The 23,988-nt window shown below is 48.7% G+C and overlaps 1 protein-coding gene across 3 annotated transcripts in view; it reads right to left on the bottom strand.

Annotated features, from left to right (window-relative positions):
* PDGFRA (platelet derived growth factor receptor alpha) overlaps positions 1-2,922 on the bottom strand; it is a 50,885-nt gene extending 47,963 nt beyond the window's left edge. The window contains exon 1 of one of the 3 annotated variants that reach the window (XM_049632029.1): positions 2,835-2,922. The gene's annotated coding sequence lies outside the window, so the exon portion shown is untranslated. Of the gene's footprint in view, positions 1-24; positions 221-1,658; positions 1,743-2,834 lie in introns of those variants that run through there. The other 2 variants (XM_049632030.1, XM_049632031.1) reach the window with 2 other exon arrangements.
* Between the last annotated feature and the right edge of the window lie 21,066 nt (positions 2,923-23,988).

Raw genomic sequence — 23,988 nt, 5'->3', positions numbered from 1 at the left:
TTCAAGGGACGTTGAGAGCCCCACCTTTCAGTCACCGAGCTTTTAGCTTTTCCCCCAGAATTGCCACTCGTCCATCAGCAACATGTAACCCTGTCGCAGCTCCCCGGAGGCCAGAGGGAGTCCCACCCGCTGGAGTCTGCAGGAAGGCGCTGGCCACCACGTCCGCAGGACGCGTCCAGGCGCTGCGCGCCGCCCACGGCCGGTCCCCAGGAGGCACAAAACGGGCCCGCCTCGGCGCCAGACGCGTTTGCAGCTGGAAAGCCCGGCCCGATGCCCCTCCCCCTGTTCCCCTCCCCAGTCCGCGCCCCGGGAGGAAAGCAGACCTGGGGCCGGGAGCCAGCGTTCTGCTTCCACCTAAGGACTGGCGCAAGGGCCGAGGGTCAGCTCCCCGCTCCTTCCCGGTGCCTCCCCCCCTCTACCTCCTCTCTCAGCCCCCCACTCCCACCCCCATACCCGCTCTGGGGACTCACCCAAGCTACATTTGGGTCAAACCAAACGCAAGACTGCGCAAGAGCCTCGAAGCAGGGACTAGCCAGGGTGTCAAAGCGACGATGGACGGGCCCTAGCCTGTCCGGGAGCGGTGGAAGGGCCCCCTTTATCATGGGATTGTGGCAAGAAGGAAACCAAGAGCAAAGGAAAACAGGGAAGGGACACAAAGCCGCAGCGCTGGGATCCTAGTGGGGCAGATGCGGGTAAAGGTGAGGGATGTTAAAACCCGAGCCAGCACGACTGCGGATGAAGTGCGCAAACCGGCAGTACCTCTCCCCTCCAGCTGCCCAGACGCCCGCTGGGCTCCGGGGGGGTGTTAGTCCCTAGAGCGGTGCGGCCGATTGTCTCCCCCGTTTGCCCGATGTCACTCTGCTCTAAAAAGCTGCCTAGTTCTGGTTGGGAGCGACTGCGGCGAGACGAGTCGGTCCAAAACGTTGAGCAATTCGGCTGCGGAGCCAAAAAGCCATTTCCCACACGGCACAGCCCAGGGCTTTTCCAGGCGGCTGGGCCGGGCTCTGGGCAGTCCGGACCTGATAAAGGCCATCCACGCTCCCTCTCCAGCCCGGGTTTGCCTCTCACCCTGAGAGATGGAGTGAGTGGCACGTTCTTCCAGGCAAGCCTTCCGAAATCCTGAGGTCTTAGCAGGGCTAAGGAAGCAAAGAGAGGGACGGGCGCTCCGGCTGCTGGAAAGACGCACAGCCGACATTCAGGCAGCCCAGCACTGCTTCCCGTCGGAGACGCCTGGCCAGAGCACTGGCAGCTCCCGCACACCTGGCCAGGCAACCCGGTTACTCGCCCCTAGGGCAGCCGTGCTCGGGTCCCTCTTGCTCTGAGCTGGCTGCGACCCTTTTCGAACAGAACCGCTGATCCCAGTTGTTTCCGAGCTAAATGTATGCCGCCCGGGGAAGTTAGTCTCACAAGTAAAAGCCGATTTCCAAGGGGACAGACGGAGGAGGGAGGGGCGCGAGGAGCCGGCTCCGAGGCTGGCAAGGAGGCCGGCGCAAGGACTGGAATAGACACAGGCACTGGAGAGGATGAAGCAGCGCAGGGCGAGTGCAGGCGGCGAGTGCCACGCATCCCCGCGAGGCAAGGGACCCGCGAGGGGGGTCCAGAGCTCAGGTGCCTGGAGAGAGGTGGCGAGGGCGGTTCCCGTACGATCTTTCTCTTACCTGGGAACCAAATCTCTCCCTTCCAAGTCGTCCCTAACTTCCCCAGAAGTTCTGCACTTCTCTGGCAATCTTCCTTTTTTCCTTCCTGTGGCTGGGACTGGGCAGCAGCAGAGCCCCGGGCTTTGCAAAAATGATTCCACCGAGGAAAGGGGGCGCGCAGAGACGAGTGGGGGTGGGGACCACAGCGCACAAGGAGGGCCCCTTGGAGCGCAGTTCTAAATTCCTCAAATCCCACTTGCTGGAATGCGAGGCGACGACGACTTCTTCACTCGGGGCCAAATGTGTTTGTCATTACTCCAGACCGTCTGCCCGCCCGCCCGCGCCGCCTTCGCCCCCGCGCTAGGGCGCGCAACGCCAGCGCACTGCGGGGCTGGCGCCCTCTCTCCTTCTCACTTCACCGATCCTGCAAACAGCTGGGGAGTCTCCCAAACCCTCGCCCACGTCCGCGCCCCCTCTACTCCTCTCGCAGCCGCCACGGTTGTGCTGAGTCTGGCCCCGGCTCGCACCCGGCGCTGCGCCGTCCAGTAATTACGCGCCCTCGGCCGGCGCCATGTGCCCCCGGCTGCCACCCAAGGTCCGGCCCTCTCCTGCGGAGCCCTTCACGCCTCCCCTCCTCGCAACCCCTTACGCGCCCCACTCGGCGCTCTTCTCCCCCCACCTCCCCCAGTCCTCCTGCCGCGCTCCACACCACCCGCTGCAGCGCTGTCCCGCCAAACCGCGGGCGAGGAATGAAAATACTCATTAAAAACCTGTCGCCTTCCAGGACCTACTGCCAAGAAGAGGGCAAACACCTCTGCCCCCACTCCCAGCATTACTTGGTGCTCGTCCCGGTATACACGGATACCACCCCCAGCCCCAAAAGAAACCTCAAAAATGTAAGCCTAAACAATTTCTTTGGGAGACTGTAGAGTTGTTAGAAAAACACTGCTTTTTAAAAATAGGTCTGGAAAATGTGTTTTTTTTTAAATCCCTAGACTTTCGAACTCTATGGTTATCTTTCCTCCAAGTAAAGTTTATTCAAAATAAATGACTCTGGACACACAGTTGGAATTCAACTCCTTTTTTTTTTTTCCTCATCGCCTAAAGTTTGAGTGAAGTTACTTCACTGCTAGCCCAAAGGGCCTGATCAAGGACTTCTCTTAGAAACAAAAATCATTTTTTTTTCTCCTTTCTTACCTTCTCCTCCTATGTCAATGCGTAATGAAAATCCTACATATGGAGTAAAAAGTATGTCCACGGCTTGCAGTCCTCTCCCGTAGTCCCCTCCTGTTTTTCTCCCTCTAGCTCCAACTGTAATGGGCTCAAAAACCGCGTTTTGTAATTGATTCAATGTTATAGTCCATCCTTCTAAAACTAATCATTTGCTCTAAGTAAATAGCTGTCAGGAAATGAAGCGCCCCCCCCCCTCCTTTGGCCTCTTCAAAATAAAAGTTTCTCTCGAACTCCGTGCGCTCTGACTCTCCACGCAGCCAGATTGCGCCTTCGCTCTTTCGCTCTTACGCAATCAGGGGGTCCAGCCCCAACCCCCAGACTTCGACAACAACTGGGGGGCGGAGAGAGGCAGACCAGATGGGGTGGGGGTGGTGGAAGGGGGAGGTGTTGATGTTCTGCCGGGAAAGAGGTTCGTGAAAATACAAACTGCCCATCAATTCCAGAATGAGTTTGCCTCCTGACTTAGGGGGATATTTTCCTATGTTGCTATACTGCTTTGCATTCTCTTTGAAAGAGAAAAAAAGAACTCGTGAAATTGCAGTTAATGCCCATAAAGAGTATACATCTGGAATGGAGAATGTGCCTTCTGTAGAAATTCCTAGCCCAACTGCATAGAGGGGCTGTCGAGAGAGGTCTCCCAGCGGTGGCGTTCTTACAACCTGGGGTCTTTTAGGGCAAATGCCGGATAGCTGCCAGTCCTTAAATGGGATGCAGGCAAACTGTGGAGTCTAATATGAAGATGATGGTCTTTGTTTTTCTTTTGCTTTGCTTTGAAAACGGGTTTGAAAGAAGGTACAAAGAATCGAGGGTCTGCGTAGGTTTGGAACTTTCTCCGACAGAACGACCTTTACTCCCGCGGAAGCACTAATCTTGTCGTGCCTTTGTTTTGGGGGTTATCTGGGAGAGGTTGCCCTGGCTTCTATCACGCACACAAAAAGGCTCGGGCTTGGCGGTTCGAGGAATCATTTGCAAAAAACCTGCCACCTCCGCGTTCAGGGAAGGTTCACCTCTGCGGGTTCCCTCCTGCCGCTTTGGGCTGACCTTACTGCCGCCCTGGGGTTGAGCGGGCCCCAAATCCTGTACCCAAGGCGCGAGGCAAGAGATGGTACTGGGAGAGAACGATTCTGCTCGCGAAGGAAAGGGGGCGCTGACGCTCCAGTAACCAGACCCGGCCGAGTGGGGCTTCCAAGTGACGGAGGGGGAGGGGAGCGCGCTCACCTTCCCCGCCTTCTCTAATTTTGAATTCTCCCGTAGGATTGAGGGGGTCGTTTTTTATCCCCACCCCCACTCCACCTACACTCTCAGAGCGGCTAGGGCGGCCAGCTTGAGCCTAGAACGTCGGACAGCCATCATCACCTCCTTCATCGGGAAGGTGGACAGGGAACAGCCGGCAGGAAAGGGTCACAGAAAAGTGCTCCGAGGGATCTCGCACTTAACTGGGATGGGGTCCTGGGGTGTCAGGCTCGGGAAGACGCCTGGGGCTGGGCTAGGGGCCCCATTCCCCCAGCTCTTCTGCGCGCCCGCCTCTCGTGCATCTTCAGTTCGGGCGACTGCACTGCTCACTATTACTTCCACATGTTCCTTCAGGAAATCATTGAAGGCAAATATATGAACGGCCCCTTGTTCGGAATGCTAACAGGATACCGTAATGTTTGTAGATAATGAACCGGGACGCACGACCCCCAAAAAATCAGAGTGCGGAATAATGGACAAGGCGGGTGCTGGCTTTCATCTCATTAATAAAAACAAGTGAAGTCGAAGTTTTTATAGCGACTACCCAAATGAATAGGAGACAAAGTAGGGAGGCTGCCCGGCAAGGCCCGTTAGGCTCTGCGAAAGGGCCCGCCCGGTCGCGTCGGGGTCTCCTGAGCACAGGGCTCCCCGCCCACAAATGGTAACTTCACAGTTCATTTCAGAGATGCTTCAAGGAGCCCGAAAAGCAGGCTGGGCGGGAGTGTCTTCGGGTCGTAACTCCTCGCGAGTTTGAAGCATGGAGAACGCATGAGCAAGTGAGCACCCAGTTGTCCTTCTGGTAGTAATTACCTGCCTAATTTGAATGATGCCTTTGTTATGATCATTAACAAACATTTGCTAAAGGTTTCCATGTGTGACATTCCAGAAGGTTTAAAGGCCTGGGAGGCTGACTCCCGGGATAGCGCACCGGTGGGGGGTGGCGCAGGGAAGCAAATGGTTGGGGCATCACTTCGCCGAGTCTGGGCCGTGCAAAGACGGAGAGAGGTCAACATCTGCTTCCCCTGCAAAAGCAAAATAAACCCAGTGGTCGGGAGGAACCAAAGAGGCGGTTCGTGCCTTAAAACGCGTCCTGCCCTTGCAGCCACCACCCACCCACGCCTCCCGCGGCTCATAGGCGGGTTTGAATCTTGCCGTCCGCCCTCCGCCGCCGGTCCGAGCTTTCGGGAGAGGACGGGTCTGCCGCGTAGTCAGCCCGGGCGGTGGGGCGGGGCGGGGGGGGGGCGGCGAGCCGCACTCTACCCTTGTTGTTCTAAGATCCTTCCAGATTGCTCCCTGGGCGCCCGGGGTCCTGGGTGGTCCTGGAGCAGCCGCGGGCCAGAAGTGCCGCCGGCCAAGGCGGACGACGAGGTCCTTTCTCCTCTCCCCCGGCTCCTGTCCCGGGCACCGCGGGGCACCAGGCCACTCGGCGCGCGCCTAGCAGTGACTTTCGCGGACGTGGGCAGCTGTGCGAAGGTCCCAGCCCGCCCCCGGGTTTTTATTTTAACCTCTCGTGTCTCTTCCTTGTACGATAATCATGGGGTTAAAAATGAGAATTTTCTCCCCAAACCGGGAGTCCGGGGTTGGGGGTGGGGGGTTGCTGAAACCTTCTGGGAAGGAGGCCTAACTCGGAGTTGAGCTGGGTCGAGAAGTTTGGGGAAAGCCGGGGGGGGGGGGGGGGGGGGGGGGGGTGCAGAGAGCATGGCCGTTCTGGCGTGGCCTCGCGCGTCTAGGCCCGCAGGCGACATAAAATTGGGTGCAAGGGTGTAAAAGGGATGAAGTAGAACCAGCCATCAAAAAGAAGGCCCCGCAAACTTCGCACAACCAAACCAAAATGGTCCCTGAAAAGAAACAAAAATTGCCACCCACCCACCTGCCCTGCCCCGGGGCTCGCTCCTGCGGCCCCCACCCCTCCGCAGCCTCGGCCTCCACGCCGGGAGGCACACCTTTGGCTCTCGGGGGCGTTTCCCGGCTGAGCTGGTTTTTTGTTTCCCCTCTACTCCCCCGCCCTCCAGCCCCACCCCCAATTCTGCTTTCCTCCGGGAATTCAGAGGGCCCTTTTGCTTTAGAAGACTTGGGGTTGTAGTAGTTATCAAAGCCGTTAAGTTGTGCAAATCACAGTTAAACAAACTTATGATCCCCCCCCCCCCCAATGAAGTCGACGGGACGGGGGCACATTTCTAGCTTCATAGTTTGAAAATGAAGGGCCGTTTGGAGGTTTGAAAAAGAAAACGGCGCTAACTGCCCCTTCCCCCCCACCCCACCCCGCCATCAATACTTGCCAACGCCTGGAAAAGCCGCCTCCCAGGGCCCCGCGAAGGGACCGCTCAGGGGAGGCGTGCGGACGTGGCGCACAGTTGCGGGGTCCCCACGGGGAGACCGGCGAGGACTCCGCCCTTGCCTCGGGTCTGCCCCAGCTGAGGCTTGGAAGCTTGCTGCCAGCGTCTTTGCACGCTCAGGATGCAGAGAGGCCCAGGTCTTGGAAAAGGAGGAGGAACAGTTCTCCAAAAAGGTTCAGACTGGCGTGTATAACTTGGGGTGACAGTTCTCTGTCCAGGACCCCCGGCGCACCTCCTCTCCTTGGCGGTTGCTGGCTAGCTAAGGGTGCAGCGTCTCTTCTGGGTTCCTTGGGTCTCTCTCTTTCTCTCTCTCCGAAGATTTGTGTCCAGGGAGAAATGGAAAGCAGTTCCCTGTGGCTGACGACCACCAGGCAGCCTGCTTTGGGACCTGAGGACCGCAGACTGTGCGCTCCCCTTTGTGGCCCAGCCCAGGCGGGCCTCCGCTCCTGAGAGCTGGGAAAGATGTGGTAGGACTGAACCCCTCTCTGGATCTGGATTTTAGAGTACCCTTTCCTAGGGAGAGACCCCCACTTCCTTCATCTCGGGATATTTTTGGCTTCCCTCCCCGCCCCCTTGCCTCTGCTCCTTAGGATTTAGCTTTTAGTTACTTTTAATTTGAAACCCTACGTGAGGGGAGGGAGAGGCATTGAAGCGATTGGGAGGTCTGCTCTTTATTAGGGGCCTGAGTGTCCAGCTTTCCAACACACAGCTGCGTTTAGGTCAGGCTGACTGAAGAAAGGGCCTTGTCCTCTGGGAGTCCCAGGAGTAGAGCAAGACCCTGTGATGTTTAAAAAAAAAAAAAAAAAAAAAAAAAAAAAATCCAGCAGAGGCGTTGTGATAGTGGAAAGCCACAGGGACCCGTGTCCCACAGTGACATTAAGTGTGGTACATAAGTTTCAATAAGGGCAACGTTATTTAATCAAGGCATTATTCTATTTAATCCCTGAGGCAACCGTGGGGGTTGTGCGAGATTACCCCCTTTTAGCAGAGGAGCAAACAAAGTCAGAGGGGGTAAGCAATTTGCATACGGCCCTGCCAGAATCTGCCTGGCCACGTCCCAGTTCCAGGTACTGTGTGATCTGGTCAAGACTGGTCATGTTTCTGAGCCTCAGTTTCCTTACTTGCACACATAGGCATAAGGTGTGCGTTATGTCCCTGTTTTCCTTCTTCAGGCTTTTCCACAGACATAATGACTGTCGCACCCGTCGCCAGGTCCCTTGGATTGGCCTCAAAAGCTGGGCGAAAGCCAGTCTAGTTTTCTATTTCGTATCCTCAAGGAAGAGGCGAGGCACATCTGGATTCTCAGCTATTACTCCCCAGTGTCTGAGGTCCTCCCCGAAAAAGGGGGCCCCGGGCGGTAGGGCAGAAGGAGGGGGAGCCAGGAAGGATAAAGAGAGCGACCAAAAATGGGAGACAGGCCTGGCATCACCAACCAGAGGGTCTGCAGGAAAGCGGAGGCCTTGGCATGGGGAACTTGAGGTAAGGATCCATGAGGGAACCCTCTGGGTGTCTTGTGGGGCTCTGCACCTGATGCCCTGCCCTCACTTGGAGAGGATGCCCCTGGGAGGGCAAAGTGTCCCATGCACGCACACCTCTCGTGGCTACCCTCCCCCACCAGACTTCCCCCTAACCTTGGTTTTGGAAGAGTTTCTTTTTCCATTTTTTTAAAAGTAAGCTCTGCACCCAACGTGGGGCTTGAACTCATGACCCAGAGATCAAGAGTGGCATGTTCTACCGACGGAGCCATCCAGGTGCCCCACTTTTCTCACTTTTTAATTCATCAAAATTTCATGGTGTCCACTAATCAGAATTTCTTCTCAGCTTTGGAAAGTTGGTTCATTGATTCAAGAAGCATTTGTTGAACGTCTGCCTTGTGTCTGACTCTGTTAGGCATTGGGGATACAGTAGTAAGCAGAATGGATAGGGTCCTTGCCTTCAGGGAAGTTGCTAGAATATTCTTGTCTCGCCACCAAAGTTTCCTCCATTGCAGCCTCCCTGCTGAGTATTGAGAGAGCACTCACTGGACCAACACTCATTTCTCTGTGAGACTCTTACGAAAGAAGACGGCTAGGGAAGCCAGACGAAGCGTAGTTTTGAATCATGGGCCACAGAACCTTCCCAAACTCTCCAGCCTGTGTACCACTGGGATCTCCAGCCTGGGCTGGGAGGAGCTCCAATGCAACGCAATATATTCTTACTGAGCCTAAGATGCCTAAGACTCTGTGCCAAGTGGTAAAGGACACAGCCCTGCCTTCATGGAGTTTATACGCTAGTTGAACAAACAATTAAACATACAGTTGCACCATAGTGCTGTTAGCAAATTTTAGAGGAGCACAGCGATGTGGAGCACATACGAGGAGCCTAACCCAACTTGGGGGCCAGTGAGGACTTCTTAGAGAGAAGGGACATCTGCTCTTTGAACCTAAGAAAAATGATAATCTAGCTGGGGAGGAGTCTCATGCGCAGGGACTTGGAGGTGAGAGACAGCACAAGGTAATCAGAAGTGAAAGAGGTTTGGAATGGCCGGTACTTGGAAAAGGCCAGATGGGGAGGAGCAAGAGGAGGGCAGATCATGGGGCCTTCCGGGTCCTGTTGAGCCTGGACTTAATGTTAGGGAAGTACCAGAATTGGTTTCCGGAAGGACGAGACTGGAACAGAGCTGAATTTTAGGCAAGATCAGACTGAATGAAGCCAGAAGGCAGGGAGGCTACTGCTGTAATCTGGCAAAAGAGGATGCTTCCCTTGCCCCAGGGTTAACAGCAGGGGTTTGAAGAAAGTGAATGTGAAAGGGACAAATAGAATGCACATCCCTCCTGACAGAATGCACATCCCCCCCGGCTGGGGGTGGGGGGGGAGGAAGGGGGGGGGGAGTGAAGCCTCTGGTTTAGGCCATAGCTGGTGTTGTTGACTCAGTTGGGGAACAAAAGGAACCAAATTTGGGAAGGAAAACATTGAGCCCACTCCTAAAGATGATACATTTGAAAACCTCAGGGAGGCTAGAGTCAAAATGAGTCGAAAATCCAGAACGGAGTGTTGGGTAACTCCCAACATTTTCTGGTGGGCAAAGAAGCAGCTGAGAAGGAACAGCCGGCAATCTTTATCTCTTGAATATTCAGCTCTCAGCTCTGAATCCAGACAATGGATTGTATGGGAGTTGGTTGAATTAAAAGAGCCGGCTACACTTACCATCTAAGTCCGACAGTATCAATTGTGGCCGAACATATCTGCTGGCTTTGTATTTGAATGCAGATAAACATTCTATGAAACCATGAGAGCTTTAATTATGAGATGAATGGCAATACTAGATTCTTGTTTCCATCATTCACACTCTTAGATGTACCTTTGTATCCACATTTGGATTTGAATCACCAAAAGACCCAAGCGTGGTTGAAGCCGGATTCTTGTCCAAAGGATCCTCAGGTACTATCTGAGGATAGTACCTCTATCATTCACCCCCCGCCCCTAACCATGAACTGGAGAGATTGAAGTAGGGCTCATTTTCAGGGACAAAAAAAAAAAAAAATAAAAAAAAAAAAATATATATATATATATATATATATATATATATATATATAATTTCAGTGACAAAGATTACATACTGTCCCCTAGTAATCAATGTCTCTTCCTTCTCAGTAATTGAGACTCTGATTTTTTTTGTTTCCTGGGACAAAACCTTTCTTTCATGTCTCTCTTGCAGCTAGATGTGGTCATGAAGAAAAGCTCTGGCCAACGGCAGATGAGCTGAAGCTGTGGGTACAACTGCCAACAAATGTCCCTAATAGTAGAGGGCACGTTCTTCTCCATCTGGTCTTTTTGCTGAATGGAAAGCAGATGTATGACCGGCGCTTCGGCAGCCATCTTAGACTACGAGGCAACCTTGAAAATGGAAACCATGCACTATGGTGTAGTACACGGAAGGTCTGCAACCTGTGAGGCTCCAAACAAACCCTGAGAGACTCCCTACTATCTTCTTGAAAATGTAGGCAAAACAAAATTCTAGCTCATTACGCCTCTTATTTTGAATTTTTCTGTTACCGGCAGCCCAGCTTGAGGCTAACTAACAAAATCAGAAAGCGTTTGTTCATTCTAACTACAATCACCTTCACTCAAAACTGAAAACTGTCTGGGGACAGAAGGGCTGAAGCACATACACAGCTGAATGACATCCCCATTAAGCCTACCAAGACCTGGACGTGTCCCTGCTGACGTGCTGACATTAACAACATTCCTGTGGGACCTAAGTGTGTGTGTTTTACAACACGCGATTCAGACATGCTACCTACTCAATTTGTCTTTGGAAAGTCAGCGCTTCTAGAAAAAGGACTCTGAAAGAAACAACAGGAAGTAGGCATGAGTTCTCCTCCCCCACCCTTTCTCCTGGTCTCCTATTTTCATTCCTCATTAGGGTCCTGTTCTTACCCTTAATTACATTCTTACAGTCTGCACACTTCTGGCCTTCTCTCTTTGCTGCCTCCAGATCCTTAACATACTTACGTCCTTGTTCGGTTTTTAACCACTTTAAAGATGCCCTTGCCGAGAGGTAAACTTCACGCCCATATTTTGAGGTAATAAAACGATCCTGCAGGTAAACAGCCACGGAGTTTAGGTCAACTTCCACCACCAGGCCCTTCCTTGGCAGAGATGCAGCCCCACGAGGCAAGGAGATGATGATTTCTGATTGACTCAGGAATTTAATAAGAGAACTTGAGTTTCTCCTCGCCCTGCTCTATATCCATAGCTGCAAATGTGCCAAGGTATTAGGGCTGTTCCCAACCCTCCAAGCAGGTATCGCTGAGTCTTTAAGCATATATTCTTCCAGCTCATAATGAGTGAAGGGGTCCCTCATAGCCCTAAGAAAAGAATGGAAACCAGCTTTCCTCTGTGGCCTGTCTCCTTAGCATTCAGGACGTTGTCAGTTGACAAATGTTTATTCAGCAACCCTGTGCCAGGCATGGTGCGAGACTCTGGAATGCTGTAGTAGAGAAACAAACAAGACCTCTGCTTTCTGGGCTCGGCTTCTGGGGGGCTGGGGGGAGACAGACAGAAAACAAACCAGGCCCTGATTAAATGGCAGATGTGACAAGAGCTCTGCTGTCATCTGGTGACCCACGAGCCTATCACAGGAAGCCAGAGCTGGTTCCATACCTCAAGGAATCATCCCTGAGGAGGTGATATTTATTTATTTTTAAATGTTTATTTATTTTTGAGAGAGAGAGAGACAAGCAGGGGAGGGGCAGAGAGAGAGGGAGACAGAGGATCCGAAGCAGGCTCCAGGCTCTGAGCTGTCAGCACAGAGTCGGGTGCGGGGCTCAAACCCACGAACTGTGAGATCTTGACTTGAGCCCAAGTCTGATGTTCAACCAACTGAGGCGCCCCTGAGGAGGTGCTATTTAAAGCTGCATGCAGTTCTGAGGAAAGTGGCTATGTTCTGCTATTATTTTTAAGTCATTCAGTAAGTTAGGTCCCACGAGAAATGTTTTGTTTGGGGCAGGTAGAAAGACAACAAAACGTACTCTGCTGTTTCTGGAAATGGCAGTTCTTGGTGCCCCAAGGAACGGTAACTTTCTGATACCAAATCACAGAATGATTGAACACACTCATCTAGGGGATTGTCCTTGTTCAAAAGAGACCCTTCCGCTCCCTTGAGATTGGCTATCATGAAATTTGAATATAACGGAGATTCGTGACAAAGCCAAACCCGGTTCTTCTATCATCCTGAGGGTGGGGCTGTCTTGTGGAGATAAGAGGAAGGCGTGCTGTCATCCAACTCCCTGAGCTAATGTTTCACAGGCTGACAATGACAGAATGATTGCCTTTGATTAAAGCACGTTTTCAATTATCCACTGGGTACATACAGCCTATTAGATAGAGTTTGCCTTACAAAACAGAGAACCCAAGGCCCATCGAGGATAATACAAAATGTTACCAGTTCCCTTATTGTGTGTGCATTTGGTTAATTATTGCATTGCTCCCTGAGTGTATTTATGAAATGACTTCACTGACTGGTAGACGTCTAAGTGGTTAACTCCAATGAAAGCAAGAAAAGCCAGACCCCTGGCGGAGTTCTACCTCTGTCCGACTGTGACTTTGCACCACTAGAGGGCGCAAGAGGCCGGCTCAGGATCCAAGTCCACTCCGCAAGTCCACGTTAGTGCCGGAAAAAGAAGCCAAGGGTTTCCGAATACTCTGGAGAGGAACCAGGTCAGGGCCTCTCCCTTCCCTAAGACTCCCCGGTCACCCCTAGAAACTGGTTCAGTTCCAGGCCAGCCCTCAGCAAGCCGGAGATTCGTCTCGAAGGTCTGACCCCGTCTGGACTCATCCTCAGAACACTAAGGTTTGTGTGTCAGTACAAGGGGGGGGGGGGGGGGCACAGGATGCAACGAGCACTACAGCCAGTTTCCATCCCGCGCCTGAGGACTTCAAAGAGCGAACTCAGGACCTGCGCTTAAGTTCAGCTCAAATTAAAAGGTCTAAAATTGGCACCTGTAACAAATATCAGTGCCCCATCACATTTAGTCGGCATTGACTGTTGGAATTCTCAGACACTGAAACAACAATTTTACCTGCCGGTAAGGAATATTGTAGTACATTTTGCACGTATTACCACAAGAACAGTGTTTGGACAGACTGTCCTGCACTGCGGAGCTAAAAGATTTAATTTTCCGAGGTTCTCCTATGGATATGGCCCTCTGAAAGGGGCAGGCATCGAGGAAAATATCTCTGATCCAATAGTTTTCCACGGCAGCCCTGTGAAAACCCTGATATTATTACTGTGGGTGAGCCCCCTTATTCCGCTTGGGAACCAGTGAGGCCAGTTGAACAAGAGTGATTTATCCGATTAAAAAACACTCATGCTTTTATGGCTGAGTCATGTTATTACGGACACAGATAACAACAGACACACTTATCTCTAAGAAGAATTTTGATCGTTGAGATCCAATACCTATTTCCATTTTAGTTGAGTTCAGGCAAGATTGGGATGACTTCAGGTCTTTGCACTTAATGCTCTGCCCCAAACCCATCGTCTACCAAATTCAGGGCACAGTGCCATGATTGTAAATTTGATTTAAGATGTATTTCAGTACTCCTTATGGTAATCAGAGACACGCCAGACTGTCACACAAAAGGTAAAGAATGACTTCTATAAATGAAGATCCCCGAGTCACCTGAATTTCCCAGTGACAGAAGCTGGGGTAAATTTGACAACTCTGGCATAATTAACTACTGTCTCTGTGGGTCCCAAACTGGTTATGCATCAACAATTCTGATGGTGTAACCTAATACCTAGCCTACTAAACTATTATTGCAGGTAAAAATTCCCATTATAGGGGCGCCTGGTGGCTCAGTTGGTTGAGCATCCGGCTTCGGCTCAGGTCATGATCTGGAGGTCCGTGAGTTCGAGCCCTGCGTCGGACTCTGTGCTGACAGCTCAGAGCCTGGAGCCTGCTTCGGATTCTGTGTCTCCCTCTCTCTCTGTTCCTCCTCCGCTCTCTCTCTCTCTCTCTCTGTCTCTCTCTCTGTCTCTCTCAAAAATAAACATTAAAAAGTTTCTTTTTAATTCACATGATGTTATTCTGCCCACTTAAAAAAATGAGTTGTCTATAGCTGTATAGAGTTGAATCTTTAAGTTTTGACCCACTATTTAAATGAGATTGAATGTATTTCCAAATAAAAGACAGCTTAAAAGTGCAGACTCACACTTCAGATAGTGGTTATCTTATCTGCCTATCTGAGTGCTGTCTGCTTTCCCTCAAGCCACCAATAAAACCTGAGAAAGTGGAATTGGCCATTCAAGAGTTCCCTGCCCCACCCCACCAGGATGACTGAGCAGGAGCCGGTCTGATGGGTACTGTGGGTATTGCGTACTATTTGGTCTTTGAGCACAGTGATCTTGCCAAGATGCTCGGCTAAAATGCACAGCCCTGTCCATAACCATTGATAAGTTTCATTCTAAAGCTGTGTGGCAAATAGCTCATCCTTACCCCACCATCACGCCCTACCATCCAGAGGATGAAGGCCAGCGGTGTCTACATATTACCTGAAGGGTGGATGAAAAACATTTCGGTGTTTCAGATACTCTCAAATCCAGATGCTGGAGGTACAGGTCACTTTCATTTCAGTTTTTCTATTCCACTGTTGCGACCCCCATGCTCCCATGCTATTTTCCACCTTCCAAAAGCGTTCCTGAATCTGCGAGCTCATCCGATGTCCCTCACAGCCATGGGCAAAAGGAACAGTGACACAGACACTGAGTAGGAGAGGTTGCTGATTTATACAAGCCGTCATTCCCAGGTAGGGGAAGAACGGACATCCTCCCGGGTCCCAGCAGTGGTCTCCCCACCACCATCATGCTCTTTGCAGTTAGAAAGAGTCTATGTGGACATAATAGGGGTAGAGTTGCGAATCAAGAAGCTCAGAAGTAAAATGTTTTTTTCCTCCTGGAATCTGAGTGGGGTAGGTTTTCATGTTCCTGGGCCTTTTTCCTATTATTATGGTTCACACTATATAAATGCCACAAACTTCTAAAGGCATTTTGAAGACGTTCTATGTGCAAAGCTGGGTGTTAGGTGGCCAGGAAGAGACACCAAAGAAATTTCAAGAAATAGAACGCTATCCCCAGAAGTTTAAAATCTATGTGTTAAGAAGCACACATTAGCGTATGAACAAATGCGGTGGGTCATTCATTCAAGTCCCCGGGGTTGGGGCTTGGATGTAGTCAGAGCCATGGGGATTTTTGTGGGAAGCAAGATGTAAGCTGTCACCAGGTCAGGATTCAACTGACCCAATTCAAGCTACTTCTCTAAACCTGCTCCTTGACCTGCATTCCCTCACTTGTTGATATCACAGTCCAAAAGGTCCCTCCAGGCTGGGCATTATCCTTGACTAGCCCGTCTCCCCATCTCTCCTCTAGACTGATCACAGCCTCCCAACTGTCTGTCCCAACTCCAATAAGATCAAGTTCCAGAACCTTTGGCACAGCCTGCAAAACCCACCATAAAGGGTCCTGGCTGCCCACCCCCCCACCAGCTTCGCCTTGGTATGACATCTCTGTCTACACCCAGCACTTTCAGCATTACAGACACCCAGCGCCCCGTTGTCTGAGCCAGACCCTAGACAACTCAGAATACACTCTTGCTTTCCTCCCGTCTTCATGTTCTCTGGCTGACATTTGGGTTCCTTTCTTTTTATTTCTGGTAAAAGTCTTTTCTTCCATTGCGGCTAGCTATGACTAAAGGGGAAGAGAAGGGAACTTTCTACTTTCTGGCTGAGAGAGGAATATAGGGATATCCCTGTGGCCTTCCCAGGGGCAGAAGTTTGCATGTTAGATCCAGAACTAAGGGAGTGGGGAGCGATTGGAAACAGACAGTAAAATCCCGGGAAGAAATGATCTCATTGTGAATGAGAATGTTCCCCATTTTTTCTCTTCACAGAATCTCTTAGGTCTGACAAGGCCGTAGATGGGTTTTTTAGGTTGTTTTTATTTTATTTTATTTTATTTTTAAATTTTTATTTTTTTGCTCCACATCCAACATGGGGCTAGAAACCAAGATCGTGAGATCAAGAGTTGCACATCCTACCAAGCCTACCAACTGAGCCAGCCAGGCACCCCGAGGCTGTAGGTGTTCTGAGTCATTTTGACCTTCTTCACTTCCCCTGAGATCAGCCTTGTACCCAGTGGAGCTGCTGGGAAGCCTTGATTTACAAACTATGGGTTTTCAGCCAAGCTTGGTTCTCCTCTAGACTTTCCTATCTCGGGTAATGACACCACCATCTTCTCAGTGGCCCAAGCTTCAAAGACAGGTGTTTCCTTTGTTTTTCCTTCTCCCTGACTCCCCATATGCAGGCTATTAACAAGTTTTATCGATTTTACCTTCCAAGAATATCTAAAATCTGTCCCTTCTTCTCCCTCTCCACTGCACCCCACTAGTGCCAAGAGATTCCTCTCATCGGGACTCACCCTCCAGTTGTTTCTCTACATCTTCTGTTGCCAACTGTCAATCCATTCTCCACACAGCAGTCAGGGTACTCTTTCTAAAATGTAAACTCTTATTTTTTTTATGGAATTCAAATATATATTGTTGAAATGTAACATATATACAAAAAGAACACAAACCGCAGTGTATAACTCAGTGATTTTATATACAATGAACACACTCATGACTGGTATCCCAGAAGTCCTCTTCCGCAATTTCTACACTAGCCTCTTCCAAGGGTACCCATTGTCCTAACTTCCAACACCATTGGTTGGTTTTCACCTGCTTGAAAACGTCACAGAATTACAGATTCTATATGAATCATAGATAAATAGAATCATACAGGATGTACTCTTCTGTGTCTGACTCCTTTCAGTAAACATTTTGTTAATGAAATTCATCCATGTTGTTGCTTGTACTTGTAATTTGTTTATTCTAATTTCTGGAAAGTGTTCTGTTGTATGAATTCACCATTTATTTAACCATCCCATTGTTGTTGGATACTTGAATAGTTTCGAGCTTTTAGCTATCAAGAATAACTGCTATAAACATTCTCATGCCTATCTTTTGGTGAGCCTATGAACCCATTTCTGTTGGGAATATACCTGGGAGTGGAATTGCTGGGTCATGAAATGTACATGCTTTAGTAGATACTGCCAATGTCCCAATGTGTTGGGACACTGCCCCCACTAGCAAAGTATGAGTGTTCCATTCACTTTGTATCCTTTCCAACTCTTGATGTTTGTCTGTCTTTTTCATTTTAGTCATTTTCATGGACAGTGGGCTGTCATAAATCTGACCAATATCACTTCCCACTTAATGACCTTCAAGGCTTCTCGATGAATTTAAAAGAAAACCCAGATTCCTTAAAGTGGCCCTGCCTACCCCTCCAATATCACCCGGTATCACTCTCTTCCTGTTTCTACACTGATCTTCTCAAATCTGTCAAGCCCTTTCCCACCTCTGGACCAGCACACTCCTCTTCCTTAGCCTGGGAAAAGTTCCTTCTGTCCCACCCTCTCTCCCACCCTTCCTGTCGCTTATTTAAAGTCTGTCCTGAGGAGATCTCTGACCGCTCCCTCCTGTGCTTCCCTTCACAGAACTAATCACACAGCACTTATCACAGTTTATGGTTACATATTTCTGTTTCCCTGTGGGGTTTTTTTTTGGGTTTTGTTCTGTCTGTCCCATTAAACTGTAAAGTTCATGAAGATGAGGAATCTGTCTCCTTTGAAAACTACTCTAGCCCCTACACCTGGGAGACAGTGCTTGGCATAGGCTGGGCACTCAACAAATGTTTATTGAAAGAACAAGTGAATAAATCCAGTCTGTTTTAGACTATGAGTGAAATAATGTTTAATATCATCCTTAAATGTGGAGTTTTGACATCCACTGAAGGAAGGCGTCTTTACTTGGGTGCCTGGACAAGCTTAGCCAGAAGTGGACAGGCAGAGGGACCTGAGGGATGAACCAGCAACTCTTAGACAAGCAGCCCAGAGCTTATTCATGAGCAGGAAGTCTCTGGGGAAAAAAAAGCAGAGTTGAAGTTCATCCAAAGAGGTTTTCTAAAGGAAGAAATGACTTAGTCCCTAGGGGAACATCTGGGTTTTCTAGGAAGTAAGTTTTTTTTTAAAAATCAAATAGCCTTCCATATGCCCAGGAAGCACCCTAATGTCTCCCAAGAGGGACATTAAATTATTAAGGGACTTAATTATTCCTACAGAGCAGTATAGGAATTGGGGGCTCAGCTGGCTCAGATCTTAAAGCCAGTAGCTTTAGGGTAGGGAGGAATAAGCTGCAAATGTTCTACTGTTTCAATAACAATAGGGACAGAATTTAATAATGTGAAAAATAATATTTCTGGCAAGAATTTTGAAAATGCATTGATTGGGGCGCCTGGTGGCTCAGTTGGTTAAGCATCTGACTTCGGCTCAGGTCATGATCTCTTGTTCCCTGGGTTCGAGCCCCGCATCCAGCTCTGTGCTGACAGCTCAGAGCCAGGAGCCTGCTTCGGATTCTGTGTCTCCCTCTCTGTCTGCTCCTCCCCGACTTGCATTGTGTCTCTATCTCTCTCAAAAATAAATAAGCACTAAAAAAAAAAGAGAAAATGCATTAATTATTATAAGTTGGTAATGTGTATTTCTTAAATGTGTGCAGCCTCCCTTGTGCACACCTGATTTTCCTCGATAGTCTATTCCATCAAATAGCACCCATCTGACAACCGCTGCTGTGCCTTCCCTACTGGATTGGCGAGGCTAAGCATTCTCTGTGTGTGAGTAGAATAGAAAAATACAGAGTATTCAGATGAGAACAAGAGTAGGATTTATTGTCATTTTCATTTAAAATGCCATATTAACTTCCAGATAATTGGAAGGCATTCATCCTCCGTGACATATGCATTTAAAAGGTTTACTTTGGCTCCAATAATCCTACTGATTTAGCTGCAGAAGTATGTTTCAAATAATGAGCTGTGTGTTCAGTGTATCTTAGCACCATATAAATGTGCATTTCTGCAGGGCACTGGTATTTTAAGTTCAATGTAGTCATTTTGCTATGTAAAACATCTAATTTCAGAAAATGAGTAATCATTGGTAGATCCTAGCAGTAAACCCTTGAGGGTCTCTTAGGTGCTCGGGATACAGAGACTTCCAGCGTGTATGTTTCATGGGGGAAGAGACGGGTAAGCAGGCAAGGGCAGCCAAGCGTAGTAAAGGTTACAGCAGGGCGGGGGACTATAGCTGATGTAGGAGCCACGGGAGGCATTTGCTCCAGAATTACAGGGTGTGGTGGGGGCTGTCAAAGGCTCTAGGACACTGTTCTCTCTTGCTCGACATTTCTTTCCCCCAGTCTTTCAAAAATTCAACTCAGAAGCCAGTCTTTGGAGAGGCCTTCCCAGTCTCTTGGCTGGAATACTCCCGGAGCGGTCTTCTTACCCCTTTCTGAAGATGATACTTGTGTTCCTGCCGTTTTCACACCATGGAGAGGCAATCTACAGTAGGAGTCAGGAGTGTGGACTAGGGTCAGACAGCCTAGATTGGAGCCTTGTCAGCTGCTTGCTATCTGTGACACTTTACTCAACTTTCCTGTGCCTCAGTTTCCTCATCTGTATGGAGATCACAAGAGTTAGTAGGAGTGGGGCGCCTGGGTGGCTCAGTCGGTTGAGCGTCCAACTTCAGCTCGGCTCATGATCTCATAGTTTGTGGGTTCGAGCCCCCTATCAGTTCGAGCTGATAGTGTGGAGCCTGCTTTGGATTCTCTGTCTCCCTCTCTCTCTGTCCCTCCCTCCCACCTCTCTCAAATAAATAAATAAACATTAAAAATAAAATAAAATAAAATAAAATAAAATAAAATAAACAAGAATTAGTAGGAGTAAAGCACCCAGAATAGTGCCTGGAAAGTAGTAAGTGCTCAGTTAGAGATCTCTTCCATAAGCATTCTGTTTCTTTCATTTTATTGTAACTGCCTTAGAAGCAGGTGCTCTGGTATTCATTTTGCATCCTACCCAAAAGCCCCAACCTTATCTCCACCCCATCCAGTGTCTAAAATGGTCCCTTGTACATTTCAAGTACAAAATATAACATTTGTTGTAGTTGATAATGGTCTACCAGGTACCACGTGGATGAAATTTGAGTTCCTCCTGGAGATCATTCTAAAAATGCATACAGCACAGCATTTACATCAAATGCTTACTTACATATATGCTTGTTGCCAGATGATGATATCTAATACTTAGTGAGCACTTACTACACGCCAAGCACTTGACTTAGCATGTGACACAAGTTACATTGCTCAAATCACACTTAAATTTATAAGGCGCTTTCATAATCTTACATGAAGCCTGAAAAATTGCCGTTACCCACTTTTCCTGCCACCAAAAATACAATAATATCAATACAATTAAATTTTATATTATCTAAATACAACACACTTATATTATATACTATTTCAAAGCCATTTCTTTCTGCAAACTTGCTATAATTACAGCGGTATTGTACTTCTCTGTGTTATAATTCTAAAATTACCATGTGCACGGAGGGGAGATGCCTTTGTACCTTCATAATAGATCTCTCCACCACTCTGGAGAGTACACATACCCAAACGCACAGCCAGCTACGTTGTTAGAAGACATTGTACAGGTCAAACCATAATTAAAATAATCATTATTTACATAGCACCGTAAATGTATCCACTGCTTGAGTCATAATCACAGTAGTTAGAGACAGAAAACAGCAATTATATAATCTAGTCAACCCCAGTAAATGTATGTCAGCCAAGATCCCAGCAGAGATCTGAGAATTAATTTTCAAGCAAAAATAACAGGCACATGGAATCACACGTTGTTCTCAGAGTCCCATTTTCTTCACTTCGGTGTGTTTTTCATTTGTTTGTTCATTCATTCACTCACTCGTTCATTCATTCACTCACCAGACATAGCTTCTGCATTGTTTACCATGATCCAGGCCCTTTGCCAGGAACAGATATGTAGAAGAATAAGAAAAGGTCCTTGATCCCAGGGGCTTTCAGCTCCTGAAAGACAAACAAACAAAGATGAATATACTCAATAATCAGATGGGAGTGATTTGCATATATGCAATTCACTTCTTTTTTTTTTTTTTTAATGTTTATTTATTTTTGAGAGAGAGAGTGAGACAGAATGTGAGTGGAGGAAGGCCAGAGAGAGGGAGACACAGCATCGGAAGCAGGCTCCAGGCTCTGAGCTGTCAGCACAGAGCCCGACGTGGGGTTCGAACCCACGGACCGTGAGATCATGACCCGAGCTGAAGTCGGACGCCCAACCGACTGAGCCACCCAGGCGCCCCAATGCAATTCACTTCTGCAAATTATTTATTTATTTTGTGGGAGAGAGAGAGAGAGAGAGAGTGCACAAGCACGGGAGAGGCATTGAGAGAGGGAGAGAGACAATGTCAAGTAGGCTGTATGCAGGCAGGGCAGAGCCGGACGGGGGTTCAATCCCACGAACCATGAGATCATGACCTAAGCCGAAATCAAGAGCTAGACGCTTAACCAACTGAGCCACCCAGGAGCCCCTATTCTATTAGTTTTAGATGTGCGTCAGAGTGATTCAACATTTTTATACATTATGAAATGATCCCCTCGATACATCTAGTTATTATCTGCCACCATATAAAGTCATTACAATATTATTGACTTTATTCCCTTTGCTCTACGTTACATCCTTGTGACTTATTTTATGTGGAAGTTTGTACCTTTTAATCCCCTTCACCCGTTTCACTCCCACCCCTAATGTCCCCCCGCCCTGACCCCAACCATTTTGTTTCCTGTATCTACGAATCAGTTCTGTTTTCTTTTGTTTGTTCATTTGTTTTGTTCTTTAAACTCCACATGTAAGTGAAATCATGTGGTATTTGTCTTTCTCTGTCTGACTTATTCCACTTAGCATAATGCCCTCTAGCTCCATCCACATTGTTGCAAATGGCAAGATGTCATTCTTTTTTTATGGCTGAGCAATACTCCATTGCATATATATCGCATCTTCTTTATTCATTCATCTGTCGATGGACAGTTAGGTTGCTTGCATACCTTGGCTATTGTAAATAATGTTGCAGGGAACAGAAGGGTGTATCTATCTCTTCGAATTAGTGTTTTCGTTTCCGTCGGGTAAATACCCAGAAGCAGAATTGCCGGTCAGAAATGATCATTATTATTCTATTTTACCAATGATGAAGATGGGGCCTGGAAAGATTAAGTAACCTGGTCCCAAATAGTTTCCACCCTCTTCAGCCCCCTGCCTCTTACCATGAAATGTCTCCTGAGGCTGTATGTATCCAGGGGTACATCAGGACCACCTTGCAGCACCTCGCCAAAGGCTCCGAAATGGATGGGGGCTCAAACTCAGACAGTATCCTGCATGAGTGTGGGGCTCCAGAACCTAGTCCTAAAGGGGACTTCGATCTCAGCTACTGCTCTGGGCAGTATCCCCACTGTGTTTCTTTCCTCTCTCTACAGTCCTGTCTGCAGAATGATCCCAGAGCTTGGTATCCATGTGATTCAGGAAGTTGCAATCCCCGAAACGCATCCTTCTCCCCAAATATTTTCTTACCCCCTCCCCTCCTCCCACCTCCCATATCTCACTTTCAGACAATTGCACCATGTCTCACAAACTAACTTCCAAGGGCCAAAGTGCCTCCCCCAAACTGCAAAGTGGTTTTCTGAACCTTCAACTGGAAAAACACACACACACACACACACACACACACCCCTCAACCTTCCCTCCCCCAAGGCTTCTGCTCCAAAGTAGTTCATGACATGTACTGAAACATTGGAATGGCTCCTAATTATGAGGCTTCCTTCTCTTCCTTCTTTGGTGCCACCCCTCTTTGCTGAGGAGGCAGTGGGGGAAAGACTGGTCAAGTGTGCCTTGAGCCTGACAGTTCCTGGCCATCTCCACACTGGTGGAGCTTGCTTCTGGAGCTTCTGTCAAGGCTGTTCGGCTTCCTTATTCTCCGGGGATGGGAAGAAGGAACAGTGATGGCTGGACAGTGGACAAGCTCCCTGTCCAGTTGTCTTCATGCCTACAGATGGGATCAATAGCAGTATCCGTGGGAGGTAATGGAGGCGAACGTGAAGGGGCAAGAGGCCCATATCCCTGCTTCAACCATTCTCATACCTCTTACTCGAGCCTGGATCTAGCTCTCAAAACCTTATTTATTGACTTCTGGTTCCAAAGGTAAGGCTGGTCAAGATACCATCGTAAGCGTACCTTGTCAATTCTTTAAGAGATATTTGACTCTTGGAAAAAAACTTCTTGGGTAGCCTGGTAATTGTGTCTGTCACCTACCAATGACGGTAGAGTGCTCTGACGGCCGCCAACAAATACGACCTGGAATGTGGGTGATGTATTAACCCTTAATTGCTATTCGTCTTTATTTAACCACCGATTGACCGGTAGAAAAACTGTGGAATGATGATGGTTCAGTCCTTGTTTCAATTTTCCCCCAGTAGGAGACATACTTTTACAGTCATTGCCGTTAGCAGCCAGTATGCACTCAGTTCTCACGACTCAGTTCCACACACTGGAGTGGTTACGAATATTTCAAGCCCATTCGAGGGAAATTTAACAAGAGAGAAAACGGGATTAAACTTGGTGTCTTTCAGCAGTCCTTGACCCAGATGAACAAACTCTCCTCTGGAAACTCGTATATTCTAAAGCAGCAAACAAAAGTGTTTCTATGCTGCCCTGTTTCAAACAATAAGCCTCTGATGCAGAGTATAATAAAGGTGAATCACAAAATACTCCATCACTATCCTTTCCCATCACCTTCTCTCTTCCAAGTTATGTAGCATCCTGATCTTTCACCCACCAAAGCCTCGGTTGATACAAAAACACCGAGAAGTAAACAGGGCAGCTAGAATTAGCTTCATGGAATGGATGTGGAAACTGAAGCTCAGGGAAATTAAATGATCTGCCTCGGTCACACAGTCTGTGGACAATATCAGGGTAAAAACACAGATCTCCAATGCCCCAAGACTGACTCCTCTCCCTATAGGTTTGGTGATTTCTGACCCTTGACCTCTGAGCTCTGGGATGGAAAG

Source organism: Panthera uncia, chromosome B1, assembly GCF_023721935.1.
Source record: "Panthera uncia isolate 11264 chromosome B1, Puncia_PCG_1.0, whole genome shotgun sequence".
Taxonomy (NCBI): Eukaryota; Metazoa; Chordata; class Mammalia; order Carnivora; family Felidae; genus Panthera; species Panthera uncia.
This window is presented reverse-complemented; position numbering and strand designations above follow the sequence as displayed.